The sequence below is a fragment of the Boleophthalmus pectinirostris genome, unplaced genomic scaffold (assembly GCF_026225935.1).
Source record: "Boleophthalmus pectinirostris isolate CB_2022bp ecotype Guang Dong unplaced genomic scaffold, ASM2622593v1 HiC_scaffold_17, whole genome shotgun sequence".
NCBI classification, from domain to species: Eukaryota; Metazoa; Chordata; class Actinopteri; order Gobiiformes; family Gobiidae; genus Boleophthalmus; species Boleophthalmus pectinirostris.
The window spans coordinates 24,770,511-24,788,331 of NW_026571115.1; the positions used below are offsets into that span (position 1 = coordinate 24,770,511).

Below are 17,821 nucleotides of genomic sequence, written 5' to 3' on the forward strand. Positions count from 1 at the left end.
ACAGGCCCACCACTCAATAGACGCTCCATGCCGCTGTTTCCACCCTCCGCTATGCAACATGCGCACATGCGACGACGCCATCGGCCGTGCAGGTGCGAACATAGGCCACAGAACCCCAGGTAACAGCGCCCGAGCACGACACGGCCCAAAAGTCGCAGCGTAAGTGCAGACAGTCGTGCGCCTCAGAAAAACCTGTTGTGTCCTGTGTGCGCTGTGTGTTATATACATATATTATTTATCAGATACTTGATCGACACGTAACATCTGAGTCCGGATCGAGTCTGCAGTCACGTGATCGGCGCAGATTTCCGATCACGTGATCGGATCGGGACAACCCTAGATGTGGGTACCAGAACATTGACAAAAATGCCTCTCCTTACTTATGTGAATGCAACTCTTTGGATTATTGTCTTGTTTTTGCTTTTATGATGTTCTATAGGTGAGTTTCAGCTGACGTCATTGTTATTAAAAGCCTGCGTTGCATGCTGGGAAATATTTTGGTCGGAGGCAAGAAACACGATAGTGGTCAAACACAGTGCGTAACCTTGCGTATTTATCCCCGATAATGGTAAATTCCTGCTGCATTATCGGATGCACAAATAGAAGCACGGAAGAAGGAAAATGTCTTTTTCGTATTCTGAGTGAAAAGAAACACTAACGGAGAATTAAATGGCTTTCAAACATTCGCAGAAGATCCTAACAAACTGTGGACTCCAACAAGTTCAACAACACATCGAGACTCTTGTAGACTTTCATCTTTTCTGCTGTGAATGGCCCAGGAGTTTCCACCAAGTCATTGTGGATATCGCCCAAGTGAATATTTGTCCAGGTAGTTGGCGATTCTGACCAGAAATTTGATTTCGTCCACCTTTTGTAGTGGTTGAAAAGGGTGACTTGGCGTCCGTCGATGCTTATGACCAATTTCTGGTCAAATTGTCTTGGGTCCTCTGCTGTTAGAGTGGATAAATAACCGGGATCAATACCCTTTACGTGCTTTCTCGCTCCGTCCGTCATGCTGAATTAGTGTTTCTTGCCGCCGACCAAAATAATTCCCAGCATGCAACGTGCGCTTTTGTCAACAATGAAACTCACCTATTGCAATCTTTGGTATCTTTTTTGGGGTTTGGGAATTCAGCAAGAAATACCAGGCTAAGATAACTCAAATGACACCATGATATCAAATCCATCCTCAAGGTGGAAGTATATTATAAATATATATAGCCTCTGTTACCATTTTTATGCAGATGATTGCCAGATTTACTTGCCCATTGGAAAAAAAAAAAAAAAGGATCACTGCCCCTGACACCTCTAACTGGCCCAAAACTTTTAAAAACTAAACTAAGCAAAGACTGAGGTGATACTGTTCGGATCCGGCAGTACCGTCACTGATGTGGGACGCCTCAAAAATTATGTTCCAACCTTGGCGTCACCTTAGACAGTGATTTTAAAATTTACAAGCAGATCAATAGCATTTTAAAATAAAGTTTTTATCATTTGTGGCTTTTATCTAAAGTCAGACCTTTTCTATCTTTTAAACCTTTCAAACAAGTCATGCACACTTTTATTTCATCACGCCTGGACTCCTGTAACACACTTTATGTCACAGTGTTGTTTTAAATCTCATCTTAAGATCCACTTTTATTTTCTGGCTTTTAACACTGGGTGAGTTGTGTGGTCCTCTGTGTCTTTTATTTATTTTTAATGTATTGTATTGGTTTTATTTTTTTATTGCTATTCTGGGGTTTTGCTCTTATTTTATTTTTACTGGTTTTATTGTTTTGAGACGAGTGTGATTAAATCTGAACGTTTATTTTATCATTTTATTATTATTGTTGTAATTATTATGTATTAGTGCCGCACTTTGGAAACTGTTTGTGAAATGTGTTATATAAATAAAGTGGATTGGATATTCCTTTCTCATTATGTTGTTAAATGCATTGCTATAAATGATGAATTACTGCTCTATTAATATTATTATTAGGGTTCATTATTGCTGCCAAAAAAGAATTTCCTTCAGGATCAATGAAGTATTTATCTATCTGTTGATGTCTTTGAAGCAAGATGGCTGCGCGCTTGAGTCAATGAGCCGTACTCGATGGAGTATTTTGTGTATTATGTCCAGTGGTGGGACAGTCTGCAGACTAGAGGTGAGCGTGGGACAGAATTTTCAGTCCCTCTCTGAATCCGTGTATCATTCGTTCATTCGTTTTTCAATATAAAACCAAAAATAAGAAAACGAAAAAACAACAGTTTTCTTCGTTATTTGTCTCCAAAACCAAAATGAAAAAATGGATAATGATTCGTTTTTTCAGTTTTGTGTTTAAATGAAGAATGGAAAAAACGGATAACGGCCGTTTCCCGTTTACGTGACTTCCGTGACTGCGATGCCGAACTTTTGCACCGCGTACGGACTGAACCAGGACTGATCCAGGTCCGAGACCAGAGCGGGATCAGAGCGGAACTGAGACCGAGACCAGCGGTCCGAGCGGTTCCGTGTCATCGTCTGCGCGCTGGTTCCGTGCGGGGAAAGTGAGAATGTTCTGTGGACTACAGGTCCGGACGGGCTGCTCCAGTCCTCCGCACTCAAGAACCGCGGCTGGTTCCGAGGTGGTGCAAAGCATCCAACTGACGCTTTCACACCAACGAAAACGAACCGAATTAAGAGCTTTTGGTTCAAATGGACCAGGTCCGGGACCAGACTGGGACCAGAGCGCTACTGAGACAGAGACAAGACCGAGACCAGATCGGAGGCTCAGAGCCCACGGCAGGGCCGAAGCTCGAAGCTGAGGCTTGGACCACATGGACGCACAGAGTCAAAGCTTGGAGTCCGCCCCAGTCCCGCTCTGGTCCCGGTCTGGTCTGGGACCTGGATCAGTCCTAATTCAGTCCGTACGCGGTGCAAAAGTTCGGCATCGCAGTCACGGAAGTCATGTAAACGGGAAACGGCCGTTATCCGTTTTTTTCCATTCTTCATTTAAAACACAAATCGAAAACTGAAAAAACGAATCGTTATCCGTTTTTTCATTTTGGTTTTGGAGACAAATAACAAAGAAAACTGTTGTTTTTTCGTTTTCTTATTTTTGGTTTTATATTGAAAAACGAATGAACGAATGATACACGGATTTCTCTGGCCCACAAAGAATTGTAATTTTCATTCTCACTCCCGCCAGCATTTGCGATATTTTGTCTCGCTCCTGCCCGCAAATCCCGCAAGATGGGGACGTTCGATTTCTTAAGCTCCATCAAACACAGAGAAGCAGAAAGGAATTGTCTAAAATGGGGTCAGGCTTATCATCAGAAGAGCCTCTAGTCAGAAAGTCCATGTTCAGGTAGTGTTACAAATTGTTACAAATGAAATTGTATTTCAAGTTTTAAATATTTTAAAAAGTAAATATTTAAAAGTAATAAATATATTAAACCCTTAAAATACATTTTCTTTTAATATAGCATTGGTGGGTTTGTAAACCAACAAATTAAGTAATGCTGTTATGCATGATTATGTGTTTTCCTGTCAATATCTCTAAAAATGTTGATGTTGCAGCCATTTTTAATTGGTAAACATCCAAAAGTTTACTAATTCTTTCCTGATATCCAGGGATTATTCCCTGTTGCTTTCATCAAATATACATTCAATTGTTCAAGAGATATGTTGCTGACAAACCAATAGAAGAGTTAATGATTTTCTGACTAGGGGGCCTTCTGATGATAAGGGTGTAACCGTCTAAAATGTTCGTGAGATTAGACCACATGCACAAGTTTAGGCTGCTTAAAATGTTTTTATAAATGCCAAATAAAATATCCAGGACTAGTTCTGTTTAGGATAGGCACCCATTAATCATTTGAATATTTATTTTACACTCATATTTAGTTTGTGGGACTGCAGTTTAACATCCCACTCGCCCGCTTCCGCATCAAACAGTCCTGCTCCCGCCCGTGCCCGCACTGAGCTTTCGAAATGTGTCCCGAGCCGCACCGTTTTGCGTTGCTTCCCGCTGGGCTCTGCAGCCGACCATGCACAATAGTGTTCTTCCCCATGCACCATGTGAACAGTCAGAGCGAGAGTGGGCCAGAGTGAAGCAAACATAAATATTACATAAGTTTATCATCCCAGAATAGACAATAATGGCCAAAAATCTGACCTTTTTTGAAAGCTGTCAGCTGAACAGCTGCAGTTTTTTACATTGCACTCTGTGGGAAAATGCTTTCTGAACCACAGAGGGATTTTGGCTGCAGCACTAATAGACCCACCACTAATCCAACTCACAACAGGTCTGAGGTTTGATGCCTTCTCCAGAGTTTGTAATAGATCCATGCTTGGTGCAGGTCTGTGATTTGCACATGTCGTGTAGAGACAGTTTCTGCGTGCACTGGTGACATTAGCTGGATATATTTACCATGATTTAAGGGTCTGCTGTAGTATTTATTCATTCTTAACAGCAGAGTCAGGAGGCTGTGGATCGATACACATAATGGGAGCCACTATTGATGTTTATATGAGCCTCTGACCACTATGTATATGATTAGAACTGCTGCTATGACGGCAATTTGTCACTCTGGAGCTCCAGTGGAAGGTTAGGTGAGGATAACTCTTCATCTACGCATTATGATTACATGCTTTTCAAGGACTTCTTTTAAATTTGTCTGTTTTTCACGTTTTTAAATGACATATTGTGAAACCTTGCACACAAAGAAATGTTTATATGTTTTAAAGTAGAGTTCAGGATGTGACATTACAGATTTGTTGATGTAAAATGGTGCAGCGTTTAGGGACACGGCAGTTGTCGAGGTGAAAAGTCATAAAAAGAAGATTGTCCTCTATATTTCTGTAGTTATTTATCTAAAGCTGTTTGAGATGAAGCCTATTGATCAAATGGACCAGAACATGCCATTGACTTTGAGTGGGTGGAGAAGGGCACGTGCTTTCAATAGCCCTCGCTTCTGATTTATTTCTATTGAAGGAAAACTGTTTCTCGACCTTCTGCTGAGACGTTTCTTCGTCTCCTCAAGTGTCAAAAGCAAAGAAGAGAAAATGAAAGTAAGATCTCTCATTCTCTGTCCTCTTATAGCTTTTATTTTTGCTGTAAGATTCCTTCTTTTTCCTCTGTCAGCGAATCAAATCAAAGCAGACTCAACACTTTCCTATAAATGCACTCTCCCGAACTGCCCTTCAGCAATGAAATGAATGAATGAAATGAAGACACAACATTATAACAGATCAGAAAATCACATAATATGGGCCCTTAAACTAAAAAACAAAAACAAAGAAGAGATATACAAGCTTGACTCACACCTGATTGAAATGTATAGTGCTTTGTATTGAGTTCTATGCATTTTTCAGTCTGGAGAGGCTCTCGCTGAAAGATATCAAGACATTTACGCTGATTAGTCGAAGACTCACAACAGCAAAACAAAACAAGAAAAAACTTTGGACAGAAGTGATGGAAAAACAAGAGTATTCAATTCTATGAGAGAATTACTTCTGTACCAATTTAAACAAACTTGTTAAGACAACTGAGAAAACTGAACACAAATGCCCCCAAAAAGAAAATCTGCAAGTACAAGTACAAGCTGCAAGTAGTGAAATATTCAGCCGAAAATAATTGAGCAGCAGAAAGAAAGTTTAGAGTGAGCAAGAAACTTGTGACAACAGGGAGGGTGCTCCACACAACTTTCCTGGAAGTCATCGGATGGATCGACAAAGCCTGGACTTCAGTGACACTGAAACCATCCTGTCAGGATTCAGAAAGGCCGGAATAATTACCTCCGCCAAGGAGGTTATGTTTTTGCCGGCATTTGTCTGTTTGTTTGTTTGTTTTTTTGTTTGTTTGTTTGTCTGTTAGCAACATAACTCAAAAAGTTATGGACCGATTTTGATGAAATTTTCAGGATTTGTTGGAAATGTGAAAAGGAAGAACTGATTTCATTTTGGGGGTGATCCGGAAGAAATCCTGGATTCTGGATCACTTTGAAATTTTAGTTGAACATTGTGGTAAATGGGGCCAAAAATGTTGTTTCTCAATATCTCGGTTAATTATTGACCAAACCCCATGAAATTTGACTCAGGGATGGACAATGGGATCCTCTTTCATATTCCAAAGGCTGATCCAGATCTGATCCAGAAGACGCAATTTATATAAGAAATGGGGGTAGTCCTTGGTGGAGGTCTGCGCTCTCTGAGTGCTTTTCTAGTTCTAAATGAAACTGATGCTGAGTCTGATGACAGCGACACAGAAGAGGAAGCGGCGCTCTGTTTACCTCTGGAGGTCGTGGAGTTGCTCAGAAGTGACACCGTGGATGAAGAATTCAATGGATTTAGTGATTTGGAGTGAGATGGAGAGTTTGGTAAACTTGTTCTGTTGTTTATATTCTAGTTATCTGAAGAACTGTTCATATGTGACGTTAACAGCCTGTTGTTCTCTTGTTATTACTATGACTTGCCTTTCAAGATGAAATGTCAGTTCCTGGTCTCTGATTTTATACAATAAATTTACCCCCAAAAGTGCAACTTAAGAGTCCGGCGCAACTTATGTATGTTTTTTTTCTTCTTCATTATCCATTTTTTGGCTGGTGCGACTTATACTCCAAAAAATACGGTACTCAAAATAACTCAAAGTTTGTTTAAGATAAAAACAAAACAAAACAGTAATCTTTTGCTTTAAACCTTGATTTGCACTTTGCACTGACCAGGAGTAAAAAACATTTCAGCAGACTTCATCATGAAGCTCACTGAGAGAAGGTCAAGGGTTTGCAGCGCTGTCGATAAAGCAAACGGTGGCTACTTTAAAGATTCAATAAAATATAAAAAATATTTAGTAGTTATTTAGTAGTTATTTAACTTTTTTCCTCTTTGCTACCTAATTGCATTTATCTTGAATCATAAATGTCTTCTGTATGTATCTAAAATGTAGAAAGTAGTGAAAAACAACACTGAATGAGAGCGTGAACCCACAGAGCTCCCAGGCCACACACAATATCAGCTCCAACAGTCCAGAGCTCAGAGAGGAGAACTCCATCAGCTGCAGAGTGAGGCCAGTCTGGAGCAAATGGACACTCAAAAGCATTACTCTTTGGTATGAAATGTCAAATGTACCGTGCATCTAGTGTTTGTACCTTTTTTGTACCTGTGCCTATTTGATTTTATATTCAATCTCCAAACTCCTTGTTGAACTTACTAATTAGTCATTTATTATAGAAATTCTGTCTCTTCTGGTTAAGACATAGACTCCGATACTGAAAATTTGAATGGACTGGATATCGGTTCCTCGATATCGACTGCTTTAAACTCTCATTTTGGTTTATGAGATGGTAGAATAATACAGTTGACTGGCTGTAAACACTTTTTTCGAAGCTATTTTGTGGTTACTTTAAATGATAAATACAATACAAAACACATTTAGATCAATTTTAACATACAGTATGTGTGTTTAAAGGAAATAAACAACATTTTTAGTCAGTCCTCAGTATTGGTTGCAATCAGGTTTCTGCAAATTTGGACATAGGACCTTCCAACCTTGCATTTGAAGGATTTATGTCTGAGCAGCAGCAGCGAGTTGTACTTCCTGATAGAAAGTTTGGCACTGGTGGACTGATATCACCTAGCACTTATCTTACTGACAAAGTAAAATTGCGCTGCTGCTGAGAAAATAGTCCCTCAATGTGCGACGATTCATGCGATGCAAGGTTAGTTTTATTTCAAACATTATTCTATCAACTCAGACATTTACATCGACAGTCTGGCATAATAATAGATTTGTTTCGGGTGTTTTGTGGAGTGAGTAAGACTGTTTTTAGTGGCAGGATAACTATGGCCATTGACATGCACTAGTCTAGCACCAGCGACCTCTACAAATACAAGGACTGGATGGAATATTTTTAAAAAGTGTCTCCACACGTCTCCAACACTCTGGCTAAACTAGGAAATGATGACCTATGTCCAAAATTCCAGACTGTCCCTTTAACGCTTTAGTATCAACAACACAAAATTGACTGGATTGCTGCATCCCTAATTTCCATTCACAATTTAAAAAAGAGAATATTAAATATACTTTTCAGTTCAACCACATTTAAAATACACTGTTAAAGGGTGCATATAACACTAACCTATGTTATAATCAGTGTTGGGAAGGTGACTTTTAAAATGTATTCCCCTACAGATTACAGATTACAGACTCCAAAATGTAGTTTGTAATGGAATCCATTAAATTACTTAAAGTGAGTAACGTAATCTGAAGACCAGGATATCGTAACATAAGATGTTTTGTCTGATAAAATACAATAAAAAGTCCAGACTTTACTGAACCAAATTAAAAATATTATTGATAGAAGAAGAGGAGACACGGTCCATGCAGCATGATTTAGTCCTGTTAAATCCTGTTTTATACCTGGTTATAGTCCTGGTTTAGTCCCAGTTTAGACCTGGTTTAGACCTGGTTTTGTCTTGGTTTAGACCTAGTTTAGACCTGGTTTTAGACTTGGTTTTAGACCTGGTTTTAGACCTGGTTTTAGTCCTGGTTTAGTCCTGGTTTAGACATGGTTTAGACCTGGTTTTAGTCCTGGTTTAGACCTAGTTTAGACCTGGTTTTAGACCTGGTTTAGACCTAGTTTAGACCTGGTTTTAGACCTGGTTTTAGTCCTGGTTTAGTCCTGGTTTAGACATGGTTTAGACCTGGTTTTAGACCTGGTTTAGACCTGGTTTAGACCTGGTTTAGACCTGGTTTAGACCTAGTTTAGACCTGGTTTTAGTCCTGGTTTAGACATGGTTTTAGACCTGGTTTTAGACCTGGTTTAGACCTAGTTTAGACCTGGTTTTAGACCTGGTTTAGACCTAGTTTAGACCTGGTTTTAGTCCTGGTTTAGACATGGTTTAGACCTGGTTTTAGACCTGGTTTAGACCTAGTTTAGACCTGGTTTTAGACCTGGTTTTAGACCTGGTTTAGTGTCCGACAATGAGTGGAATTACCGAAAAAAAAAAAGGAACAGGAAAACACCACCGTGCAATCCATTTATGTAATAAATCCAATTACTTATGTAATCCAATTAATTATGTAATAATAATCCAATTACCACTCACTGAAACAGTAACTGTAACTGAATACAGTTACTCACAATTTGTACTCTGATTATGTAACTCCAGTACATGTAATCTGTTACTCCCCAACACTGGACAAACAAACATGGAGTTGTGTTTTGTTTCATTCACACATGTTAAAATAAACAGATAACACTCTGTTCCACCTTGTGATGTCATGTTGTAACACAAGAAGTGCTCCTCTATTTTTCTAAACACTACGAACTTTCAGTAGAACTAGAAGTAGACTGTTGTGGTTATTTTCATTTCTATTATGATTTCACTTATGTTATATGTTCCATTTTATAAGAATGCAAATCTCTACTTGCCCAAAATAAAAACATAAAAAAAAAAAAAAAATAAACCCTGCAATTGCAAATCGCTACTGAACTAAAAGTAAAAGTGAAATATTAACTTGAAAACTACCACTACATGAAATCACAATGAGCATTTTGAGCTTTGGAGACGTAGACAGACTAATAATAAACCACGACCACATTATAACATGGCTTAAAGCTCGTAAGAATCAATTTTGCGTAATATAGGAGCCTTAAAGGTAAAATGCCGCCGGTCGTTCCGTGCCTTCCTTGCAGCATACATCATAAATCATTAGTTGTCCTGGGCCCCTCTTGTCCCCTGCGTCTGTGCGGATCACATCACACAGGTCTGACCGGTGTCCCCTGCCCTAACAGCACTGTCATCACATCTCCTCTGCTCAAACACTAATGCTATATTTAGACCTGCAGGTGAGTGTGTGACATGACAACAGAGACTACGCACAACACTGGAGGTCTGGAATATGTAATAACAAACAGAGAGGCTGGATAACACCGGAGAAATGAGTAAAACCACCTTGCAATGTCGATCTCGATGGAAACTGCTTTGGCGAATTAAAGAGCCAATATTACACTATTTTCTGATCTGTTATAATGTTGTTTCCTCGTCAAAAAGAAACCTGGAGTTGTGTTTTGTTTCATTCACATGTTTAACACACAAATGCTGCATATTTAGGCTGAGTTCTTCTCTCAAATAAAAAACACTTTGATCCACCTTGTGATGTCATGTGGTAATGCAGGAAGTGCTCCACTATGTTTTTAAAATGCACACACCTTCACTAGAATCATTTGGATCAGGGTTCCCAAACCTAAACCAGAACTAAAACCAGGACTAAAATCATCTCTAAACCAGAATCCAGGTCTGAACCAGGTCTGAACCCAGGACTTAATCAGGATTTAGGATTTAAACAGAATAAAACCATCTGCTACTATACACCACTGGTCCATGAAAATATCGTCCCAAAAAGAGCAAAGACCAAAGAAAAGAGCAAGCTGTCTTTTTATTTAATTTATTTTTACAATGAACAACACATATCAATATTATACTGATTTGAGTTTATAGGCCCTATATTACACAAAATGTATTCTAGTCTATTTAAGCTGTGTTATAATGATGATACCTCATCAAAAACATACCTGGAGTTGTGTTTGTTTTATCCACACATGTTTGAGTAATCTTTTATTATCAGTCTGTCTCCACAGCTCAAAATGCTCTGTTCCACCTAGTGATGTCATGAAGCAGTAGTTTTCAAGTTAACGGCTCTTTTTATCTTTTGTTTAGTAAAAATTGTCAATTCCAAGTCTGAAACCATCCACATGATTCTAGTGAAGGTGTATAGAGTTTAAAAACACAGTGGAGCACTTCCTGTATTACAACTTGACATCAGAAGGTGGAACAGTTTGTGTGAGTGTTTTCAGTTTGAGAGATTTTTGTTGAACAATACTCCTGAAATAAAGATATATTTTAGCACACTTTTCCATGGAGCCATTGTGCTAAAATACTCTCTATATTATGAAATGACGAGTGACCAAGACCAAGACCAGTCCAAGACAACAGGCTCCCGAGATCGAGACAAGACCAAGACTTTTAAGGGTTGAGACAAAAATCAAGCCTAAGACCACGGCCCATCGGGGCCAAATCAAGGCCATCTTTGTCATATTCTACATTTATTTGTATTTTACAGTTATTTTGGCACATATATATCAATATTTTTTTTAATAAATGTATCTCCATTTTATCTGATTAATGTTAATTTAGGCATAAAATAAGCCAAACACACTGTACTGCACTGAAACACTCCTTTTTTGGGCCTGTTTTTGGACCCTCACTCACAGAGAACCTCTTCTTTAAAGGTTGTATGGAGGATTTTTTTTTTGTTTCAAACTGTCAGTCAAAGATTAAAATACCATTACAGAGACGCAGCAGCTTTGTAATTATGATGAGCAAAAAAAAAAAACAACAAAAATCTATCAACTGTGGACGTGTTGAGGCCAGATAAACATCAGCCAATAGAAAACCAGGCTCCCTCATTTTCTATTGGCTGTTAGGTTGTCAATCAAACTCCCTAGTATAACTGATTCGTCGGAGTGCGGGGATTATGTGGTTTATGCAGCGGTTCTTCGAGGCTTTTTCGAACTGTCGCTTCCTCGCATTTTGCACAAAGTTTGTCGCGACGGTGGACGAGAATCCACGACCGGTTCGCCGCAAAAGAAAGTCAGTTTTTGAGGTCGCTGAAAGAAGAAGAGATGAAGGGGAAAAGGAGCGAAGACAAACTGTGGTGATTCTTGGAGAGCTCGTCCAGCGATGGTGCGACCGAAGCAGACGAAGGGTCTAAAAACTGACGCGTCGGTCGCTGAATTACTTCTAGACAGGAAACTTCAACAGTAATTCTGAACGCGCACAAGGACTGTCGCTGTATTTCTCTTCCCTTAAAAAAATCCTCTATACAACCTTTAAGATAACTTCCACTGGCACTTTCACTTCACTCCACTTCAAAGTGAATGAAGTGGGTAGGATTTCTTTTTGACCCAACCCAAAACATGCTACGTAGGTCTCCACAAAGAACAGTTGATAGCCAAGGTCAGTTAAATATAATCAATCAATGAACCTGCCCATGGACGACAGGTGGAAATTAGCACTGGTGCTTCAACCTGGTACAATGCACCGCTTCTGTTAAGGTTAATGTAAAAATTGTGCGCTGTCCCTGCCTCATCAAATAAATAAATAAATAAATAAATTTGTCTGTGGACTCCAAACAAACACACAGGCTGCAGTGAGAAGCCCACACGGTCCCACACACCGGTGCAAGTTTATTGCCAACAGCTGCGGCCATAATGAAATATCATCGCACTTGATGAGCGTCAGACCTCGAGTCCGAGACAAGGCCGAGTTCAAGCGCCTTCAAGACCGAGACGAGACCGAGTCCAAATGCGCTCGAGGCCGGTCTCAAGACCAAGACTGGGCTTGAATACTACAACACTAGAAATTACCACGTGCATCCTTTTTAAACCTGATCAGAGACATAATTTATTAGTTTTGTAATAATTTCTACAAAAAAACCCCCAAAAACTCACGCATAATTTAACCAAAACAAGTCCTCACGGTGATGTTATTACAGATGAAAAAGAAAGCGTGTCTTCCTTGTCAGTTCTGAGCGTTGTACACTGTAGTATTGCATTATGAAGCTGCTGATTGCCGGTGCTGTGGTCTTAACGTGCTCGGCCGGCTGCCTCTCCAGGTCAAATTGAATTAGACAAGTGGGTTTGGAGGAGAACACACTGGATCCTGCTGCTGTCTGAAAGATGATGAAATTTCTCTTTTCATCTGCACCGCGCTGCTCAAGTAGAAACCCCAACCAGAGGGCGAGGTGTAAATAATTTGTGCATGTCTCAAACTGAACATTTCTTGAACGTGCACTGTGTAACTTTTCCGGTGTAGGGTCTGCCACCTTGTCTCCGTGGAGATGTTATTGCTTTGCCTAAGGGGTGTTCTACATGTATCTCTAATGGGGGAAGTCACAGTGCTGATACAGTGCACCCATTAGCAAACACTGTCAGAAAGTTCTAAGATGTCCTGAAAACACAAGAGAAAACACAAAATGGACTGAAACGGCGCATTTTCAGGAGCCTGTGATCAATACGAGTGTTCATGGTCCTGTTTAGGGGTTTGATTTTCAACAAAATGGTGAAAGTGACTTATTTTAGATGGCTTGGGGCTGTCATTTTATTTGTGAAAGACTTGTTTAACAGTCCCAGTTTTGAGCCCTGTGTCCCCTGTACCTGCAGATTCATCCAAAACCAGTGATTTGTCCCAGTTTTATACAAGAAATGTCCCAGGTGTCCCTATTTTTGATCAATTTGATCTAAACCAGGACTAAACTAAGACTAAACCAGGACTACGTCAGGTAAACCAGGAATAAAACAGGACTGTCACAATTTTCGACTTATCTGATCCTCGCCAACAATAAAAAGGAGCATAAATTGTCATTTGTTTAGCCAAAATTCATAAAACTTTGCAAAAAAATGCAGTGACAGAAGCCCCTCAGATTATGACTGACACGAGAAAGCAAAATGTTCCAGGCTCTTTTCACAATTTTATTTATACCAAACATCCAAACCCAGGTGTGTCCCAGTTTCAAATTTTGAAAATCTGGTCACCCTATTCCAACCACGTCAGCTCTTTCTGGTGAGATTGTGTTAAAATAAAACTCACATTGAAGTCTAACTTGAGTAACGAAGCTTTTAACAGAATAGTGCTTTCAGTTAGTTTTACATCCCCAGTGATGACATGAGAATTATCATTAAACTTCTTTATCTCTATGGAGAAAAGCAGGTGACAGATCAGTGGAAAGGAAACCTTGTTGGTCCGCAGAAACAAAGGGACAGTGTCAGCAGTCACCTCCAGTCTCTCGCTCTAAAACCTTCAAATCAGGCAAGGAATCTTGGGGTAATAATGGACTCAGACTTGAACTTTAACAGTCACATAAAATCAATAACATCTGCAGCGTTTTACCGTCTAAAAAACATAGCAAAAATCAAAGGTTTACTGTCTAAATCAGACTTGGAGAAACTTATCCATGCATTTGTCTCCAGTAGGTTAGATACTGTAATGTTCTGCTCACTGGTCTCTCCAAACGAGCTGTGAGACGCTGCAGAACATCCAGAACATCCAGAACATCCAGAATGCTGCAGCTCGGGTCCTTACTCGAACTAGGAAGTACGAGCACATAAGTCCTGTGCTCAGGTCTCTGCACTGGCTCCTGTGCCTCAGAGAATAGACTTTAAAGCAGCTCTGCTTGTGTACAAGTCTCTCCATGGCCGAGCACCAAAGTCCATCTGTGACATGTTAGTGTCATATGAACCATCTCACACTCTGAGGAGCTCAGGGACCGGCCTCCTGCTGGTGCCCAGAGTCAGAACTAAACAAGGGGAGTCAGCGCTTCAGGTTCATGCAGCTAAAACCTGGAACAGTCTGAACATGTGAGACAGACTCTTCTGTGACGCTGTTTAAATCCAGACTCAAAACATTTCTGTTTAACTGTGCATATAACTGAAAGGTTTTCATTCCGCACTCTTCTCTCCAATTTATGTCTCTCTTTTTTAATTTTAATCTTCATGATTATTTATGTTTTGATTTGTTTTTATTATGATTTTAATGTATTTCTTATTCTGTAAAGCACTTTGAATTACTTTGTGTACGAATTGTGCTATACAAATAAACTTGCCTTGTTAACCATAAGAATGATTGATGATTTTTAAGGCACATATTCATCTATTGAGACAGTATGTTGGACGTATCAGGGCAAAACCATAACATCTTCATGAAGACAAGCAGGAGGGTATCACCTCAACCAGAAAAATTGTGCACTTTAAAAAAAAAAGAAAACACTAGCCACGTTTACATGATGTTTTATAATTCCAAATTAATTGTTTTGAATTTAATATTTCAGAATTAAAATAATCGCCTTCGAGTTTAAATCACCTTTATTTAATTCCGCTTAACGTCTGGGGGCTGGGAAGGATTCTGATTGGACAGAGACATGAATGTGTTTACACCTACAGAAGAAAACACACACTTCAGCTGCTACCGGCTTTTTGCCATCTTGGTTTGTCCTTACGCCACGGACAAAAACATGATACAAACTTTTTTGCAGTCGTTCCGATGATAATGAAGCAGCAGCTCGAGAATTCTCTCATCACGCTTCACATCTGTCAGCTGAGGAGGAGAAGGGAGGAAGAAGACAAACTGAGTCAGCGGCTGCTCTACCTCAGCCCACTCCTGCATCCCGCTCACAAATCCAAAGAGACGTGGATGAAAGTCCGAAGAGAGAGGACTGGTGGAGCCGGATCGTCCGGATCGTGTCAGAAGGGCGACCCAATGAGCATGTACTGAACGGTAAGGTAAAAAAATGCAAAAATTGTGCGCTGTCCCTGTCTCAAACAAATAAATAAAATAAAAAAAAATTAAAGACCAGAATTATTTTTAAGTAGAATAAACATTTACATGATCGAGGAATAAATGAATTTGGGTTTTAAAATCATACTAAAACCACCCACTTAAGTTTAATTCAAAATAACCATTTTCATTAAGAATTAAATGTTTACATGGTCTTTTTAAAGTAGAAGTAATTTTTATTCAGAATTAAATTGTTTTTATTCAGAATTAAAGCTCTCATGTAAATGTGGTAAAAATTATTTAAGGCGTATATAATACATTTTTATTGCATGTCTTTAATGGGGTTTGACCACAGTGATGATGACACGTGTAGATTGCAAACCTGTGTTCTGTTCTATTTTTCTTTGACGTGGCTCAGACGGCGCTAAACTTCATTATTTATTGAGTCTTTGACGAGAGGGCACATAGAAAACTCTGAGAACAAACTTCAGAGAAAACTGTGGGGAAAATGTTTCTTTAAAAAACTGAGGAACAGCCCACAAACAGAGCGTCCAGTCTTCACCGTTTGGACAACAGAACAAGAACTTCTGGCCTTCAACACTGAACTTGGAATTGAAGTCTTTTGAAATCAAGCGGAAAGATGAGGAAAATAATGTCACAGCACCTTCACCTTGTGTGGAAACTCTTCTGAAGATCCTGGAGGAGGACGAAGTTGCTCCACAGACTTTGCGAATACATGTGGTGATGAAGGAACCTCAGGACTCCAAGAGCGAGAAGAATAAAAAAGTGAAAAGACTGAAGAAGGAGACGTTCAAGCAGGTGCTGGTCATCAGATCTGTGAGTCTCATCATCTTTACTTGGTTAAGACATCAGAAGATCCAATGTTTTAACCTGGAGAGACACAAAAAGAAAGTTCACACGGCTCAGTACAACAGACTGACCTAACAAACAGAAACTTAACAAGTAGGGTGTTAGTTTCAGAGTAGTTTCAGTGTAGTTAGCTCCTCCCTTCAGGCAGATATAAGGCAGAGTCCACCAGCATTTGACCAGAAACTTGGATGAGCTGCGAAACATCTTCAATCAAAAACATTTGTCCAGCTGACAGGAAGAAGAAGAAATCATCTGTGTCTGTTAAAAAAAAAACTTATTTGGACATATTCAACCATTAAAAAGTTTTCAAACAAACAGCAATCGAAACGTGAGTTTGAGGACACGAGTCCTCGATCTCGTGCGACACGTGATCACTTTAAGTGCGTTCTCCATGAATTGATGAGAAGCGGTCCTCTTCAATCTTTCCAGTACGAGTGTTTCTTGTTCCTCATCATATTTAAACAGACACAGATTTCTCTTCTTCCTGTCAGCTGGACATATGATTTTGTCTGTCATGTTATATGAAAGATGTAATCCTGAATACCATATAGCTTCACGGCTCATTTCGACTCCGATATCGTCCTCTAGTCATGTTCTACCAAGCACTAGCTGCGCCGTTATTGATAACTTAGGCCGATTATATCTGACATGAAATGCCGTATGCCGTAGCGTACAATAGACAAGGCATGTCTTGAAACTACTAAATCAGCTTGATAACATAAGGCACCTTTCTCAACTATATCTGGGTATAAGTCGCTGTATCGCTATGCGTCTGTTGTTATGGAGCCCCCTCCTCTCTCTCCTCTCTGTCTCTCTTGTTTCGCTTCTCTCTTATTCTCTGATCGCCTCTCCTGTTGCTTGTGATACTTTTCTTCTCTTCGCTGTCTCCACTTCATGGTCGCATACTACAACCGTCTCTGTTTTCGGACCTCTTCTTCTCTCTCATGCTCTCTCACTCCACTCACACAGCTACTAAGAGATGTACGCACGACACCATCATTTCATGTACTCACACACTGTCTTTCTTTCTGTTAACTGTCTCTCCTCTGTCTGAGCTCTTCTACTTTTTCATTCTCTCTCCCCTAACTCGCGGCTTTTGTCTCGTGCGCTATTCGTTCACGCTGTCTTTCATTTCTTACCTTCATCTCCTCCCTCTCTACTATTGGTCTTATCTCTTCTTTGTCTCTCTCTTATTAGAGTTCTGCTCTCCTGGTCATGTCATCATCTTTCTCTTGTCCGATGTCTCTTCTCTAGTTCCTTCTCAGTCATCACGCCAGTCGTTCTCTTTCTACTCTCACTCTCTATAGGCTCTGCACACTCGTCTCTCTTTGCTACACTGATCTTGTTCTCTCACTCTTCTTTTCTCCTCGCTTCTCTGCTCACATCTCTCTTTCTTTCTTTAGTCGCTCATCTCCTCATCTTAAGTTCCCTTTATATCCTCTCCTCCATCTCTCGACCTATCAAACTTTGGCCTATGCATTTTCTCTTTCTACTCTCTTCTCTTTCTTCTGTTCTTTCTTGCTCTGTCTATACTCTACGTGCTGAGAGTCTCCTTCTGCTGACCCCGCTCGCTTCTGGTGTATGGTGCTCTCTCGTTGTTCTCCCCTCTTTTCTCTCTTCCTCTCTCACTCTCTCTGTTTTTTCTAAAGTTTC

General features: G+C 39.9%; 1 pseudogene; it reads left to right on the forward strand.

The window, feature by feature from the left end:
• Positions 1 to 16,243, forward strand: part of LOC129408723 (zinc finger CCCH domain-containing protein 13-like) — a 94,933-nt pseudogene extending 78,690 nt beyond the window's left edge.
• Positions 16,244 to 17,821: the final 1,578 nt, after the last annotated feature.